Source organism: Cervus elaphus, chromosome 16 (assembly GCF_910594005.1).
Source record: "Cervus elaphus chromosome 16, mCerEla1.1, whole genome shotgun sequence".
In the NCBI taxonomy this organism is placed as follows: Eukaryota; Metazoa; Chordata; class Mammalia; order Artiodactyla; family Cervidae; genus Cervus; species Cervus elaphus.
This window is the reverse complement of record NC_057830.1, coordinates 29,218,726-29,235,207: the sequence shown is the minus strand read 5'-3', so window position 1 is coordinate 29,235,207 and position 16,482 is coordinate 29,218,726. Positions and strand designations below refer to the sequence as shown.

Below are 16,482 nucleotides of genomic sequence, written 5' to 3'. Positions count from 1 at the left end.
CCTGAAAGAAGATTGGTTATCTCATATGGAGCTGTGGCCTAGGGAGGAGGGAGAACATAGACCAGCCAGAGATGAGGAACTCAATGAAGCAGCCTGTGATTGTCCAAGTAACTGAAACACCACGGCAATTCTGGACTAGGGCTTCATGAAAGCCCCAGAGACAACTATAAATTGCTTTAAACAAGGAAGACTAAGCAGAGAGGGAGAAAGAGAGGCAGAAAATGAATGAATGAAAGCAATTAAAAAATATGCTGCATTCAAAACATGCCATTCAACCAAAGTTCTAAAGTACATGAGGAAATCTAATCCCAATAAAGGCAACTAACAAAATCAGCCATCAAACCACTAATTCATTTCAGATGAAATGAATATTATAAAATAGTCCAACAAAATAAGTATATTTAGCTGAATTAAAGACTTAAATTTAAGACCTGAAACCATAAAACTCTTAGAAGAAAGCAAGCAGTAAGCTCTTTGACATCGGTTTCTAGGAATTTTTTTTTTGATCTGTCTCCTCAGGCAAGGGCAACAAAAAGCAAAAATAAACAAATGAGACCACATCAAACTAAAAAGCTTTTACACAGCAAAGGAAACTATCAACAAAACAAAAAGGCAACCAACTGAATGGAGAAGACATTTGCAAATGATATATCCAGTAAGGGGTTAATAAACAAAACATATAAGAAACTCATACAGCTCAATATTTTTTTAAAAATCCAATTAAAAAAATAAAAGAATGTGAAGACATTTTTCCAGAGAAGACATAGAGACAGTCAACAGGCACATGAAAATATACTCAATATCATTCATCATCAGAGAAATGCAAATCAAAACCTGTCAGAATGATTATCATTAAAAAGATAACAAAGAATAAATATTAGTGAGGATGTGGAGAAAAAGGAACCCTAGTATATAGTTGGTGGGAATGTAAATTGGTACAGCCACTATGGAAAATAGTATGGAAGTTTCTCAGAAAATTAAAAATAAAATTACCATATGGCCCAGCAATAACCCTTCTCGGTATTTATCCAAAAAACCCCCCACTAATTCAACAAGATATATGCAAACCAGAGTTCACTGCAGCACTGTTTATAATAGTCGAATATGGAAGCAACCCAGAAGTCCATTAATACATAAATGAGTAAAGATGTGAGGCACATACAAATAGACACATACACACAATGGACAAGCACAAATGTAGACACACACACAACGTAATATTACTCAGCCATAAAAAAGTATGAAACCTTGCCATTTGAAACAACATGGGTGGATCTATTAATAGAAGATATTATGCTAAATGAAATCAGTTAGATAGAAAAAGACAAATACCATAAAATTTCATTTACATGTGGAGTCTTAAAAGGTCTGTATAGCCAAAGTTATGGTTTATTCAATAGTCATGTACAGATGTGAGCTGGACCATAAAGAAGGCTGAGCACTGAAGAATTAATGCTTTTGAACTGTGGTGCTAGAAAAGACTCTTGAGAGTCCCTTGGACTGCAAGATCAAACCAGTCAACCCTAAAGGAAATCAATCCTGAATATTCATTGGAAGGACTGATGCTGAAGCTGAAGCTCCAATACTTCGGCCACCTGATATGAAGATTGGACTCATTGAAAAAGATCCTGATGCTGGGAAAGGTTGAGGCAAGAGGAGAAGGGGGCAACAGAGGTTGAGATGGCTGGATGGCATCACTGACTCAATGGACATGAGTCTGAGCAAACTCAGAGAGACAGTGAAGAATAGGGAAGGCTGGTATGCTGCAGTTCAGGGGTTGCAAAGAGTCAGACACGACTAAGTAACTGAACAACAACAACAAAAACACCGCAAATGAACAAATATAACAAAACAGAAAAAGACTCATAGAAACACAGAAAAAAACTAGGAGTTGCCAGAGGAGAGGTGAGTAAGTAGAAAGGGAAAAATAGGTAAACGGGATTAAGAGGAACTACCAACTTCCATTTATAAAATAAATAAGTCATGGGAATATAATATACAGCCTAGTGAATATAGTCAGTAATACTGTAATAATTCTGTATGTAACAGATGGTAACCAGACTTACTGTGGTGTTTATTTTGTAATGTAAAAAAAATCAAATCACTATGTTACACACCTGAAACTAATACAACATTGTAAGTAAATTATACTTCAATTAAAAATCAAAATAATTGTATTTAAGGTGTTAAAAAGCTAATTAAAAATAAGAAATTATAAAGCACAAACTCTGAGTTAAAACAATAGATGATTAAAAAAGAATCAACTGAAAATTATATAAGTGAGGAATACAGTCATTAAAATTAAAAACGCAGTACACAAGATATTTTAGGCAAAACTAAAGAGCTAGAAAATTTGAAGACAATACTATGAAATTCACTCAGAATGCAGCCCAGAAAGAAAATCAAAAATTATGAGAAAGAAGTTAAGAAACATAAAGGTTAGTTCCACAAACATCTAGACGGTGTCACACCAAAAAAGAAAAAAAGAAAAAGTGAAGAGAATGGAAGAGAAGCAGTATTTAAAGAGATAAAAGCAAGAAATATTCAAGAAATAGACGAGTTCTTAGATTAACATTACATTCTAAATACTGAAAAAGACAATTTCAGTAATTATAGATATATAAGGAGCTCAGCTCTGTCCTCTGTGATGACCTAGAAGGGTGGGATGGAGGGAGGCCTATGGGGGAGGTGATATATGTATACTAATAGTTGATTCACGATATGGTACAGCAGGAACTAACATGACATTGTAAAACAATTATACTCCAACTTAAATAATAACAACAAGCAGGTAAATAAATCAATTTTTAAAACCCACACAGACTAAAATATTAATTGTAAAAAGAAAATCTCAAAAGCTACCAGAAAGCACCCTGAACATCACTGGATCTGCTGGATCACAAGGCTCCAAGAGGCAAGCCGCTAGAGCTGCAGCTGAGGTCACTGAGGCCTGAGAGCCTGCAGGACAATGCGGAATTAAGTAGCTCAGATCATGCGGATGCAAAAGTCCCATGAGCATTTTGCCTCTTTCTTAACAGTTGGTGGATACAAAGTGAGGTGACTGTCTTTCATTTTAGAGACAAAAAACGTCCTGAAAAAGCAGAATCTTAAATGTTTCTAAAAACTAGCAACCAGAGATTTGTCCACCCTGGAATGATATGTAGTTTGGATTTAAATTTCTCTTCCTTGCCCACCATGTTTCTGCCAGCAGCACCTAATATGGACTTCTTTGGATGTCTTGTTCATCATGGTATCACAACCAACTTCAGACCAATGGACTCATTATACATACAGCCAAAGAACTGAGACAAGGAGCTGATGCCGACAGGGTTCAATGTCAGCTCTAGTTATTATCAGCTGCTATCTGAACTTGATGTTTTTCGTCTGTGTTCCTTCACCACTTACAAATTTCTTTACAACATACTATTTCATTCCATTGCATCTTGTCTGAAAGCATAAAGAAACAAGAATGAAAGCCTGAGTTATCTGGATAACAGATGTTATCTGGAGGATAACATCTTCAGATAATAGATGTTATCTGAAGTCATCTGGAGGATCACAGATGATTTCCAATAGAACAAATGGTTGCAGAAAACTGGTAATACATAACACATATCATAATTGTTTAGATAAAGACTAGACTAATCACTTTGCCTACAAAGGTTAGTATAGTCAAAGTTATGGTTTTTCCAGTAGTCCTGTATGGATGTGACAGCAGGACAATAAAAAAGGCAAAGAACTGATGCCTTCAAACTGTGGTGCTGGAGAAGACCCTTGAATGTCCGCAGGACTGCAAGGAGATCCAACTAGTCAATCCTAAAGGAAATCAACCCTGAATTTTCATTGGAAGGACTGATGCTGAAGCTAAAGCTCCAGTACTTTGGCCACCTGATGCAAAGAGCTTACTCAATGGAAAAAGACCCTAATGCTAGGAAACACTGAAGGTAGGAGGAGAAGAGGACAACAGAGGATGAGATGGTTGGATGGCATCACCGACTCAATGGACATGAGTTTGAGCAAACTCCAGGAGGTTGTGAAGGACAGAGAAGCCTGGCATGCTGCAGCCCATGGGGTCACAAAGAGCCAGACACGACTGAGAGACTGAACAAGAGTCATCAATTTTTCATAAAGGTTAGCAAAACTCTCATTTAGGTTCCCCTGGAAAGCAGAGCTCAAGCAAGCTAAAGAAGGTAAGAGACCTGAATTTGCCTTATTTCCAGATATAAAATCTCTCACTAAAATCACCCACATCATGCTATCCAAGTGGTATACCTGGTAGTCACTCAAGGGGATCAAGAGGGACAATGGCTCTTAGAACTAGCCACAGGGTCTCAGAAATTTTCTAAAAATTTGTTATATTATGGCACAAGAGCACCACCTACTGAAATAGTTCCAAGGGATAATTTATCCATTTATTGAAAAACGGCTAGCTCTATACCCACCTCTAACCAACTGTTTACCTTGGCTTCAGAAAAACATGACTGTGGAGGGATGGACTTCAAATCATTTCAATATAACTGGCTCTGTCTCTTTCTTGTTTAAAACTAGGGTCCTTGCCAAGACCTCCTGAAAAAGGAATCGTTCCCCTCATTTTTGCTTTAATAACCATAGTAAAATGAGTCTTGCTACCATCAGTATCCTCTTTCCCTCCTATTCAGCTTCAGTTATCTCAGTGAATACTCTATTTCTAGATCTCTTCCCCCATCTGTTTTCCAAGAAGCAGAGAAAACTCAAGGGGGCAACCTATGGGTTCTAATGAGTCTAGAAAGGATATATATGTCAAGCCATTCAGTCAAATTTTAAAACACACAAGGCACAATACTAAGATTGGGGAATTGTGCTTTTTTTCAAACTCATTTGAAGATGATTACAGTAGCCCCCCCTTCCCTCGAGGAGCTTAAAATGAACACAGAAGTTCTAGACCAGCAAAGCTGGAGGCCAAATGAGCTGCTAGTAAAATAAAGAAGAAAATACACAGGGAAGGACAGTTTGGGGGGTTGTGTAACTAATATCATAGTAAGGCAGATTGTTTCTGCTATGCTGCATACATACAGAATAAAGCAAAAGCCATGGCAAACACAGCGTTCTTTCTGTAGCCCCTCAGGTTTTCATGAAGCTCTCAGTTACTGCCAATTACAAAATCCTTGACCCAGACTCGCTTGAACAACTCACATAAATTCTAGCTTATATGTCATGTAGTCTTGTTACTTTTTATTGGTCCGATGGGGATACCCTTTTATGAGCCATTGTATGTATAACCTCTACCATACCTTAATTGTGATGAAAAAGCAGCAATTCATGTTTACTCCCAATCATGTCGTGCATTCTGTCATCAGTTACTAGTCAGGGTTTACATCATAGCCAGAGTACTCACATGAAAATAGAGGGGATCCTCTACATGGCGCAATCACAGAAGAAATAACACATAGCCCCAAAATGCCGGTCATCTGATGCCTGTAAAAGTACAAACTTGTTAATTTGGAAATCATTGAAAATTTCAAAGCAATAAATATGTCTTTATTCTATTTCAATTGCTTCATAGAATAAAAGAGGATACTTTAGAAAAATTCCGATCATAGTTCTCTAGTGTTTATACATGGCTATTCTAAGTTCAGTTTGCACTGTATGGTGTGCTTGTTAAAGCCCTGTACCAACGGGAAACCAGGGCAGTGTCATAGGAAAGGTAAATCCAACTGAATGTGAAAACCTCAGGAGAGAGACTTGCTGGAAAAGAAGAAAGTTATACAAGAAAGAGGCAAATTCTAAGATAAAGAGCAACCAACTAGTTGACAGAAATAAAGCAGAAAAAAAAACCAAAAAAACCAACGTGATTCACAGGCCCATAGAATTGAGGGAAAAAAGATATAATATTGGGTTTTATTTGTCCAATATAAAATAGATATTATTAAAAAATAATGTTAGACAACAGGGGGGCTTCCCAGGTGGCTCAGGGGTAAAGAATCCACCTGCCAATGCTCGAGATGCAGGTTCAATCCCTGGGTTGGGAAGATTCCCTGGAGAAGGGAATGGGAACTCACTCCAATATCCTTGCCTGGAAAATCCCACAGACAGAGGAGGCTGGTGGGCTACAGTCCATAGGGTTGCAAAGAGTCATACACAACAAAGAGCTGGACAACAATATACCAACAGGGGCCTAGAAAAAGTTTAGTAGGTCTGCTAGATTTGACCCAGTTTTGGCCCTCATTAGAATTTCGAATGTAGTGAACATTTGCAGTTACCTCTCCAACACTTATTTTCTACATTCCTCCTTCTTAACAGGAACCTAAAATTTCTTAGCCAGCAGATTTCGGTGAGACAAGAATGAGCTCTGATTGGGTTAAGCAGTGGTTCTTGACCAGGGGCAACCGTGACCCACAGAGGACCTCTGATGTTTGCAGGCATTCCTGGTTGTCACAACTAGAGGAGCGTGCTGCTGACATCCAGTGGAGAGAGGCCACGGATGCTACTGAACTTCCTATAATACACAGGACGGTCCCCCAAGACCAGCGATTGTCTGGTCCAAAATGTCACTCCCTCACCCATGCTAGAACACTCAATAGCTCACCCAGGTGTTTCTGAGAACAGACTCTCTCCTTGTCAGATGTGAAGAAGGAAATAAGAGTTCCAGCTGCTGCTCGGAGCTATCTCACTATGACATAGAAGCCAGCCTTACGATCAAGTGTGGTAGGCAGACACAGGTTTCAGGTGATGGCTCCTTGCCATGAGGCTCTTAAAAAGACAGACCACTTTTTGGAAAATTACTCCGTTTTATCTCCTCATTACATGATCTTTTCACTTCATACCATACTACATAAATCACCAAAGGCAACATATCGACATTATAATTTCAGATAAAGAATACTCAATAATTCACTCAACACAGCAGTTTCTTGTCAAGAATATGACAGAACGAAAAGATTTTTAAAATTATTCAAACATGCCACCACATACATAGTAGGCTAAATGACGGCCCCCTCAAATGTATGGTCTCCTTGGGACCTGCAATTAATACTTTGAAGGAGTGAATTCATATACACTTTGTATGGCAAATAATATGATTAAGAATCTTGAAAGGAAGTACTTATAATGGATTACCAAGGTAAGCCATAAAAGAAATCAGATGTATCCTTATGAGAAAGGAGGAGTATGAGGCAGACGCACAGAGGAGGAGACAGGCAGGCAGAGATCGGAGCAATGTAGCCACAAGCTCAGAAGTGCTTTTGCCGGCAGTCACCAGAAGCCAGGACCAGATTCTCCTCCAGCGTCCCCAGAAGGAAAGCAGTCCTGCCAGATTTCAGACTTCTGGCCTCCAGAACCATAAAATAATACCTTTCTTCTGCTTTCAGTCTCTAAATTGGCAATTGTTTGTTACAGCAGCCTCAGGCAATTAATGCAGCATCTTTCAAGGAGGTATATGAATTGTAAAATTATATCTTGCTATTTTTTTGTACCAAAAAATACTTCTTCTTTAATGTCAAAGGTGTCCACAAACAGAAGTTTCTTCTGTCAAAGTCCCAAAGGAAAAAAGAAATTATCACTAAGCACTACTGATATTGAATACATGTCTAAAAATTCATCACCTGACTCTCTCCCATCTTGCAAAGAATGGCTCCCTCCCTCTTCTATCAATTCCCACAGCCTATCAAGCCACCTCTTTCTTATTTATTGAGACAACAAAGCATCATTATATTTTATGTATAAACTGTAGTTATTTTCAAAACTTTATTTACTTCTTATATGCAAATGCTTTCATTGCTCAATGTTATATTTGTCTATTTGTGGAAAATGTTTGGGTATCTTAAGTTAGGTTGAAACACATCATAAATTTTCCCATTAAAGTTAAGAGAGATAGCTTTTTCTTCACTGGCTTTTCACTTAGTGACTGCATTTATAGAAATGAATTATATTTCTATAAATATAGAATAAGATATATTAAATATAGCTTATATTTAATATATCTTATATTTAATATATCTTATATAAGATACATTAAGATATATTTATTTCATCTATAGTATGATAAATGCCACCTGGTAGGCAGATTGATTTCTTGGCCCTCTTCATCAATGTCTTATCAAGAATATGGAACAAAAAGTTTAAAAAATGGTTCAAACATGCCATCTCATCTACAGTAAGCTAGATGCTACTCCCCCATCTAAAATACATGTCCATATCCTAATCTCTGGAACCTGTTACTGTTATTTTCAAGGAAAGCAAGAGTTATAGGTTGGAAATCAGTGACTTGGCCCAGCCCTTTCACGTCATTGAAGCAATAACAGGGGGCATGAGGAATGAAGTACCTTCCTTAGACCATCCATCTGGTTGGAGTCCCAGCAAGAACAGAATCCAGGTCTCCTAGCACCAACTCCCTAGTATTCTACCCAAGGTTTTATAAAAGAACTGAAGAAAAATGTGATGAATAAAGAGTCAGAAAACAACAAGACTTTTTTTTTTCTCTTTTGAGAAAAGACAAAATTGTATAGACATTCTTTAGCCTAGAAAAGGAAAGAGAAGGTCTTTCTCGTGGCTCAGACAGTAAAGAATCTGCCTGCAATGAAGGAGACCAGGTTTGATTTCTGGGTTAGGAAGATTCCCTGGAGAAGGGAATGGCTACCCACTCCAGTATTCTTGCTGGAGAACTCCACGGACAGAGGAGACTGGTGGGCTACAGTCTGCAGGGCCACAAAGAATTAGACACAACTGAGCGACTGAGCACACACACGTAAATGAGTTATCAAATACCTAGAGGTGAAGAAAACATTAACAGGCTAAAGGCTACCTGATATACACTTATTCTCACTAATAATAAGACCTTTCTTAAGATCTTATAATAAGACCTTATAAGACTCAACTCAAGGGGTCTTAAAGACTCTCTTATATGAGATTCTACTAGCAGTATCTCAGTTATAGAATAAAAATTCACACAACTAGCTCAAGTCAAATGGGTGGGAGGGAACACATTACAGAAAAGCAACAAAAGATCTCATGGATATCCAAGAAAAGAAAATGGAGTTTAGATGAACCAAATGGGAAATGAAACTAGAAGCTCCCCCCACCATCTCTCATAGGTCTGCATTTGTCGGTTCCACTCTACAGCTTCTCACTACAGACTAGCTTCCCCTGCTCTCTTGTTCGCTCTGACTTGCACACGGCTTTTACCGTGTCAGTTCAGTTCAGTTCAGTTGCTCAGTTGTGTCCGATTCTTTGCAACCCCATGAACTGCAGCACAGCAGGCCTCCCTGTCCATCACCAACTCCTGGAGTTCACTCAAACGCATGTCCATCGAGTCAGTGATGCCATCCCACCATCTCATCCTCTGTTGTCCCCTTCTCCTCCTGCCCTCAATCTTTCCCAGCATCAGAGTCTTTTCAAACGAGTCAGCTCTTCGCATCAGGTGGCCAAAGTATTGGAGTTTCAGCTTCAACGTCAGTCCTTCCAATGAACACCCAGGACTGATCTCCTTTAGGATGGACTGGTTGGATCTTCTTGCTGTCCAAGGGACTCTCAAGAGTCTTCTCCAACACCACAGTTCAAAAGCATCAATTCTTTGGTGCTCAGCTTTCCTTATAGTCCAACGTTCACATCCATACATGACTACTGGAAAAACCATAGCCTTGACTAGATGGACCTTTGTTGGCAAAGGAATGTCTCTGCTTTTTAATATGCTGTCTAGGTTGGTCATAATTTTCCTTCCAAGAAGTAAGCGTCTTTTAATTTCATGGCTGCAGTCACCATCTGCAGTGATTTTGGAACCCAGAAAAATAAAGTCTCTGACTGATTTCACTGTTTCCCCATCTATTTGCCATGAAGTGATGGGACCAGGTGCCATGATCTTAGTTTTCTGAATGGAAATGAGCTTTAAGCCAACTTTTTCACTCTCCTCTTTCACTTTCATCAAGAGGCTTTTTAGTTGCTCTTCACTTTCTGCCATAAGGGTGGTGTCATCTGCATATCTGAGGTTATTGATATTTCTCCCAGCAATCTTGATTTCAGAGTGTGCTTCCTCCGGCCCAGCATTTCTCATGATGTACTCTGCATATAAGTTAAACAGGCAGGGTGACAATATACAGCCTTGACGTACTCCTTTTTCTATTTGGAACCAGTCTGTTGGTCCATGACCAGTTCTAACTGTTGCTTCCTGACCTGCATACAGGTTTCTCAAGAGGCAGGTCAGGTGGTCTGGTATTCCCATCTCTTCAGAATTTTCCAGTTTATTGTGATCCACACAGTCAAAGGCTTTGGCATAGTCAATAAAGCAGAAATAGATGTTTTTCTGGAACTCTCTTGCTTGTTCGATGATCCAGTGGATGTTGGCAAGTTGATCTCTAGTTCCTCTGCCTTTTATAACACCAGCTTGAACATCTGGAAGTTCATGGTTCACGTATTGCTGAAGCCTGGCTTTGGAGAATTTTGAGCATTACTTTACTAGCGTGTGAGATGAGTGTAGTTCAGAACCAAGTCACAAGTCCATATGATCCTTCAGTCAAAGGATTCATCATTGTCTAATTAACTCAGAACCTCAGGGTCCATATTCTCAGGAAGAAAATTTAGTTGGCTCAATGCATTCAACAAAGTCTCTAAATTGTTTTCTACTGAGTCAGCTGCTCATCCCACAAAGACTGGTGTTTGACAGGTACTAAAGTCTGTGCAGATTCTTCAAAGGCATGTAGAGCAAAGAGGAAATGATCAGCATGTGCATTATGGTAATCAAGAGTTATATAGCTCTTTTAGTTAAGGATACTCAGTAGAATTGTGTCATTTCTGTATTTGAGCTTTTGGAAGAGATGACCACAACCTGGAATCAGAGAGCAGGAGCCTAAAATTTCCTTCTAGCTCTATGAGTTTACAGCAAAGCTTTACTACTTAGGGCTGTATTATCAGGTTTTATCATTTAATATCCAGAAGTATCTTCAATTAGCAGACTATCAGGGACATCTCAGGAAACGAAAAACCTTCTCTGTTATACAACCTGGTCACTGACCTGCCATTACTTCGAGGAAAGGAATAAAAAGAAGATATCAGCAGTACTTACAGAAGAAAAAAATCCTCTGAACTAACTGTGATCAAAGTACAGTGCAACAGTTTTACAGAGCAGTGGAATTATAACAGAACTGGCTCCTTGGGTAATTTAAAAAAAAAAAAAAAAGGTTGACAAGGGTTGAGAAGAGGGGAGGATGAATAGGCATGATTCAGAGAATTTTTAGGACAGTGAAACCACTCTGCATGATAGTCTAATGGTGGATATATGTCACTATACATTTTTCTAACCCCATAGAATGTACCATACCAAGAGTGAACCCTAAAGTAAATGATGGACTTTGGATGATTATGATATGTCAATGAAGGTTCATTAACTATAACAAATGTACAGTTAATGTGGCAAGGATGTTGATAATGGAGGAGGTTGTGCAAATGTAGGGGAACAAAATATATGGTAAGTCTATACTTTCCACTCAATTTTTCTAAGAACCTAAAACTCCTCTCTAATAAAATAAAAGAGTCTTTTTTAAAGGCCATGGTGACAGGAGCAATTTTGGTTCAACAAAACTCAGATCTACTCTAGACACTCAAAGAATAAAGGCTCAGAAATAGCAGGAGCAGAGTGAAAAAGGCAAAAAAAAATGGATCTCAACTATTATCTGGCAGCAGCTGCAGCCCTCACACCCTGTATAGTAAAATTAATCAGTTCCCTGAGTTACAATTTCATAAATTCAGACAGCCAGATGCTTGCTTCCTCCAGACATAGAGGATAATTTGTGTTGGTTATACTATGAGGTATTATCTGCTTCAAAGTCTACTATGTGATTCCCCAACCACCAGGAAATTAAAATACAAAAGCTTTTTATTGTGTCTCCCCCTTACTCTACCCTCAAGATACTATGTATTTCCAATGTCAACTAAGAATCTCATAAGGGAGAGCGCCTCTCACATGTAAAATATGAAGGTTTTTTTTGTTGCTTCGTTTGTTTATTCATCCAACTTAGACTACAGGATATTCTACAGCAGCACATGCCCTCTGGCATTAATTCCATGGGCCAGCTTTTCTTTAAACCCTTCCTCTAACAGATGTTCCTCTCCCTGTCACAAGACGTCTGATCTTTTTACCTTCCTCTAACTCATCTTCAAGACCACTCGTTTAGAGGCAAGGTGATCTCAAGTAACAGGTTAATTATGTAGGTATGTATGTGCCCAGCCTAAGGGCTAGTAATGTGCTACTGATCTACTGATCCTTCCCTGTCACACCACAAGAACTGTATTTGGTCTGACAATGCTCAAAAAGTTTAACCATATCTATCTGGTTAAAATAAAAAATAAAAAAAATCAAAGAAAAAGTATGAGTCTATTTGCTTAATAACTATGGGTAAAAATCTTGAAAATTTTCACTAGCTTAAGAAGCATTATTGTGACCTTTGGCCTTAGGAAGCATTACCATGAACAAAGCTAGTAGAGGTGATGGAGTCCCAGCTAAGCTATTTCAAATCCTAAAAGATGCTGCTGCTAAGTGCTGCACTCAATGTGCCAGCAAATTTGGAACACTTAGCAGTGGCCACAGGACTCAAAAAGGTCAATTTTCATTCCAATCCCAAAGAAAGGCAACGCCAAAGAATGTTCCAAATACCACACAATTGCACTTATTTCACACGCTAGCAAGGTAGTGGTCAAAATCCTTCAAGCTAGGCTTCAACAGTACATCAACCAAGAACTTCCAGATGTACAAGCTGGATTTAGAAAAGGCAGAGGAACCAGAGATCAACTTGCCAACATCCGTTGGATCATTAAAAATAGCAAAGGAATTCCAAAGAAACATCTACTTCTGCTCCATTGACTACGCTAAAGCTTTTAACTGTGTAGACCGCAAAAAACTGGAAAATTCTTAAAAAGATGGGAATGAATATCAGACCACCTTACCTGCCTCCTGAGAAACCTGTATGCAGGGAAAGAAGCAACAGTTAGAACCAGGCATGGAACAACGGACTGGTTCAAAACTGGGAAGGGAGTACGTCAAGGCTGTCTATTGCCACCCTGTTTATTTAACTTCTATGCAGAGTACGTCAAGCTAAAAGCCAGGCTGGATGACTCACAAACTTGAATCAACACTGCTGGGAGAAATATCAACAACCTCAGAAATGCAGATGATACCACTCTAATGGCAGAAAGCAAAGAGGAACCTAAAAAGACTCTTGATGAGGATAAAAGAGAGTGAAAAAGCATGAATGTCCTGGCTGATGCTCTCAAGAGTATCAACAATGCTGAAAAGAGAGGCAAATGCCAGGTGCTTATTAGGCTGTGCTCCAAAGTCATCACCAGGTTTCTAACTGTGATGATGAAGCATGGTTACATTGGTTAATTTGAAATCATAGATTATCACAGAGTTGGGAAAATTGTTGCAAACCTCACAGGCAGGCTAAATAAGTGTGGCGTGATCAGCCCCAGATTAACATCTAGAAAAATAACAGAATAACCTGCTCCCATCCCATCAGTTTGGTTTCTTTGTACTGACAACTTCAGCTGGCATCATGAACCATGAAAAAGCAAAATTTAAACACACAGGAAGGAAAATCCTTGGATTTTTTTTCTTGAGGGATGTAATACCTACAAATAAAATGCCTGGCAGTGGTGGGGACGGGGACAGGGAGGGGAAGAAGAGGGAACAATCCCACTTACAATTACATCAGAAAGAATAAAATACTAAGGATTAAATCTAACCAAGAAGTAAAAGACCTGTGTGAAAAATTATAAGACACTGTTGAAAGAAATTGAAGATGGTACAAAGAAATGGAAAGATATACCATGTTCATGGATTAAAGAATATTGTTAAAATGACCATACTACAAAAGGAATACAGATTCAATGCAATTCCTTTCAAAACACCAATGGCATCTTAATACTGAAACAAATAATTCCAAAATTTGGGTAGAAACAAAAAGACTTTAAATAGCACAAAACAAATTTGAGAAAGAACAATAAAGCTGGAGGAATAACATACTCTGATTTCAAACTATACTACAAGTCTACAATAATCAAAGGAGTATGGTATTGGGACAAAAACAGATACATAGATCAGTGGAACAAAAAACAGAGTTCAGAAGTGAACCCATACTTATATGGTCAATTAATCTACAACAAAAGAAGTAAAACAATACACTGGGAAAAAACACCCTCATTAATAAATAATGTTGGGAAAACTGGACATCTACATGCAAAAGAATCAAACCAGATTACTCTCACATTATATACAAAAATCAACTCTAAATGGATTAAAGCCTTAAATGTAAGATCTGAAATCATAAAACTCCTAGAAGAAAACAGACAGTGGTCTTCAGGAATATGTATTTTTTAATATATCTCCTCAGGCAAAGGAAACCAAAGCAAAAATAACTGGGACTCCATCAAATGAAAAAGCTTTTACACAGCAAAACAAAGAGATCATTCAAAAGATGAGCACTGATAACATTTCTGAAGGCACTCACCAAAAATATCACCACCACCTCATTCTCCTTAACAGTGGCAATTCACATAAAATTTCACTTTTATATTTAATAATTTCAAAATTTTTATAAAATGTTTACATTGTTTTAATCAATTGTGAACCAGGAATAATTCAAAAGATAATTCATAAAAAATTAAATGCATAATATTATATTATATGCATTTTTATTGCAGAATCTTAACTCTATCACATGTCTATATTCTTGTTTCACTGTATTATACTCAGTCAGGAGAAAGTTCTTCATTTTTGAACTATCTGTCCTGAATATCTTCAACTTTCCATACTTGCCTCATTTCCAAATGGAGCATTATTCTTTCCTGCTTCCGTGAGTTCTCTGGGATCCCTTGCTTTTCCCACCCATGATCTACACATATGCCTTCCCATCTCATTTAGGCTTTTCTCCATCTACTGTTCTCCCTGTTCACTGCCTCCTTCTTGAGGTCTAGACTTGACAGCAAAATAGACTGCTAGAAGAGAGATGATGATATGAAGAAATCTCCTGAGCCTCATCAAGGAATGAGGCAAATAGTGGAAGTAATTCTGCAGCATGGCCTTTGAGTTTTTATTAAATGCAAATACCCTGAGAAGATGAAACATACTCTTAAACATTAATATCAATGTCTCAGGAGGAGCATGCTGTAACAGGGAAAGGAAGAACAGACGAAGGTCCCAATCAACGATGGGTGAAACGCGAAGGTGTCAAATACAAATTCTGCCTACAGCCAGCCTGGGCAATTCGAAATTATTTAGCCTACCATTTCTGGAAGATACAGTTGTAAAGCACAGAGTACACCGTCAATAAGGCTTGGTCTGCAATATTTATTATAGAGCATTAACAAGATCACTCAATCATTCTGTGACTGTCACACTGATTCTGAACCCACTCTTTACATTTTGTTTTAAACACTATCTTTCTAGAAAACTATTTACTGGAAGTGCAAGTTTATCTAAGTATTCACTGGGTTCCACAGTTATATTAGGTATAAAACAACTCAATTTTATGAGTTAAGAATTTAATGAATGGCAATAGCTACTCTACCATCTTGTCTTAAATCACTGCAGATGGTGATTACAGCCATGAAATTAAAAGACACTTGTTCCTTGGAAGAAAAGCTATGACAAACCTAGAGAGCATATTAAAAAGCAGAGACATTCCTTTGCCAACAAAGGTCCATCTAGTCAAAGCTATGGTTTTTTCCAGTAGTCATGTATGGATGTGAGAGTTGGACTATAAAGAAAACTGAGTGCTGAAGAATTGATGCTTTTGAACTGTGGTGCTGGAGACAACTCTTGAGAGTCCCTTGGACTGTAAGATCAAACCAGTCCATCCTAAAGGAAATCAGGCCTGAATATTCATTGGAAGGACTGATGCTAAAGCTCCAATACTTTGGCCACCTAATGCGAAGAACAGACTCATTAGAGAAGACCCTGGTGCTGGGAAAGATTGAAGGCAGGCGGAGAAAGGGACGACAGAGGATGAGATGGTTGGATGGCATCACCGACTCAGTGGACATGAGTTTGAGCAAGCTCTGGGAGTTGGTGAAGGACAGGGAAGCCTGGCGTGTTGCAGTCCACGGGGTCACAAAGAGTCGGACACAACTGAGTGACTGAACTAAACTGAATAGCTTAATTATTTTGAGCTGCCACTAGAAATAAGGTTAACTTTTTCCAAAAACATGAATAGCTACTTATGAGTCTACCCTCTTTCTCTTAATCTAATAAATATCAGTAGAACAGAGTAATTAAGGAAGCTGCCTCTGGAGGTAGACTGCCAAGGTTTTTTTTTTTTTTTTTTTTTATTTCAACTACAAAGGGCAGGTCTTTATTCCCAATCCCGATCCCCCCTCCCACCTCCCTCTCCACCCGATTCCTCTGGGTCTTCCCAGTGCACCAGGCCGGAGCACTTGTCTCATGCATCCCACCTGGGCTGGTGATCTGTTTCACCATAGATAGTATACATGCTGTTCTTTTGAAATATCCCACCCTCGACT

At 38.5% G+C, this 16,482-nt stretch overlaps 1 protein-coding gene and 1 pseudogene across 5 annotated transcripts in view; one reads left to right on the top strand and one right to left on the bottom strand.

Annotated features, from left to right (window-relative positions):
• FANCC (FA complementation group C) overlaps positions 1–16,482 on the bottom strand; it is a 303,623-nt gene that overhangs the window by 212,594 nt on the left and 74,547 nt on the right. For all 5 annotated transcript variants that reach the window (XM_043927161.1, XM_043927163.1, XM_043927164.1 and 2 more), the window contains exon 2: positions 5,375–5,454. The gene's annotated coding sequence lies outside the window, so the exon portion shown is untranslated. The remainder of the gene's footprint in view (positions 1–5,374; positions 5,455–16,482) is intronic.
• Positions 13,211–13,685, top strand: LOC122710036 (annotated as a pseudogene).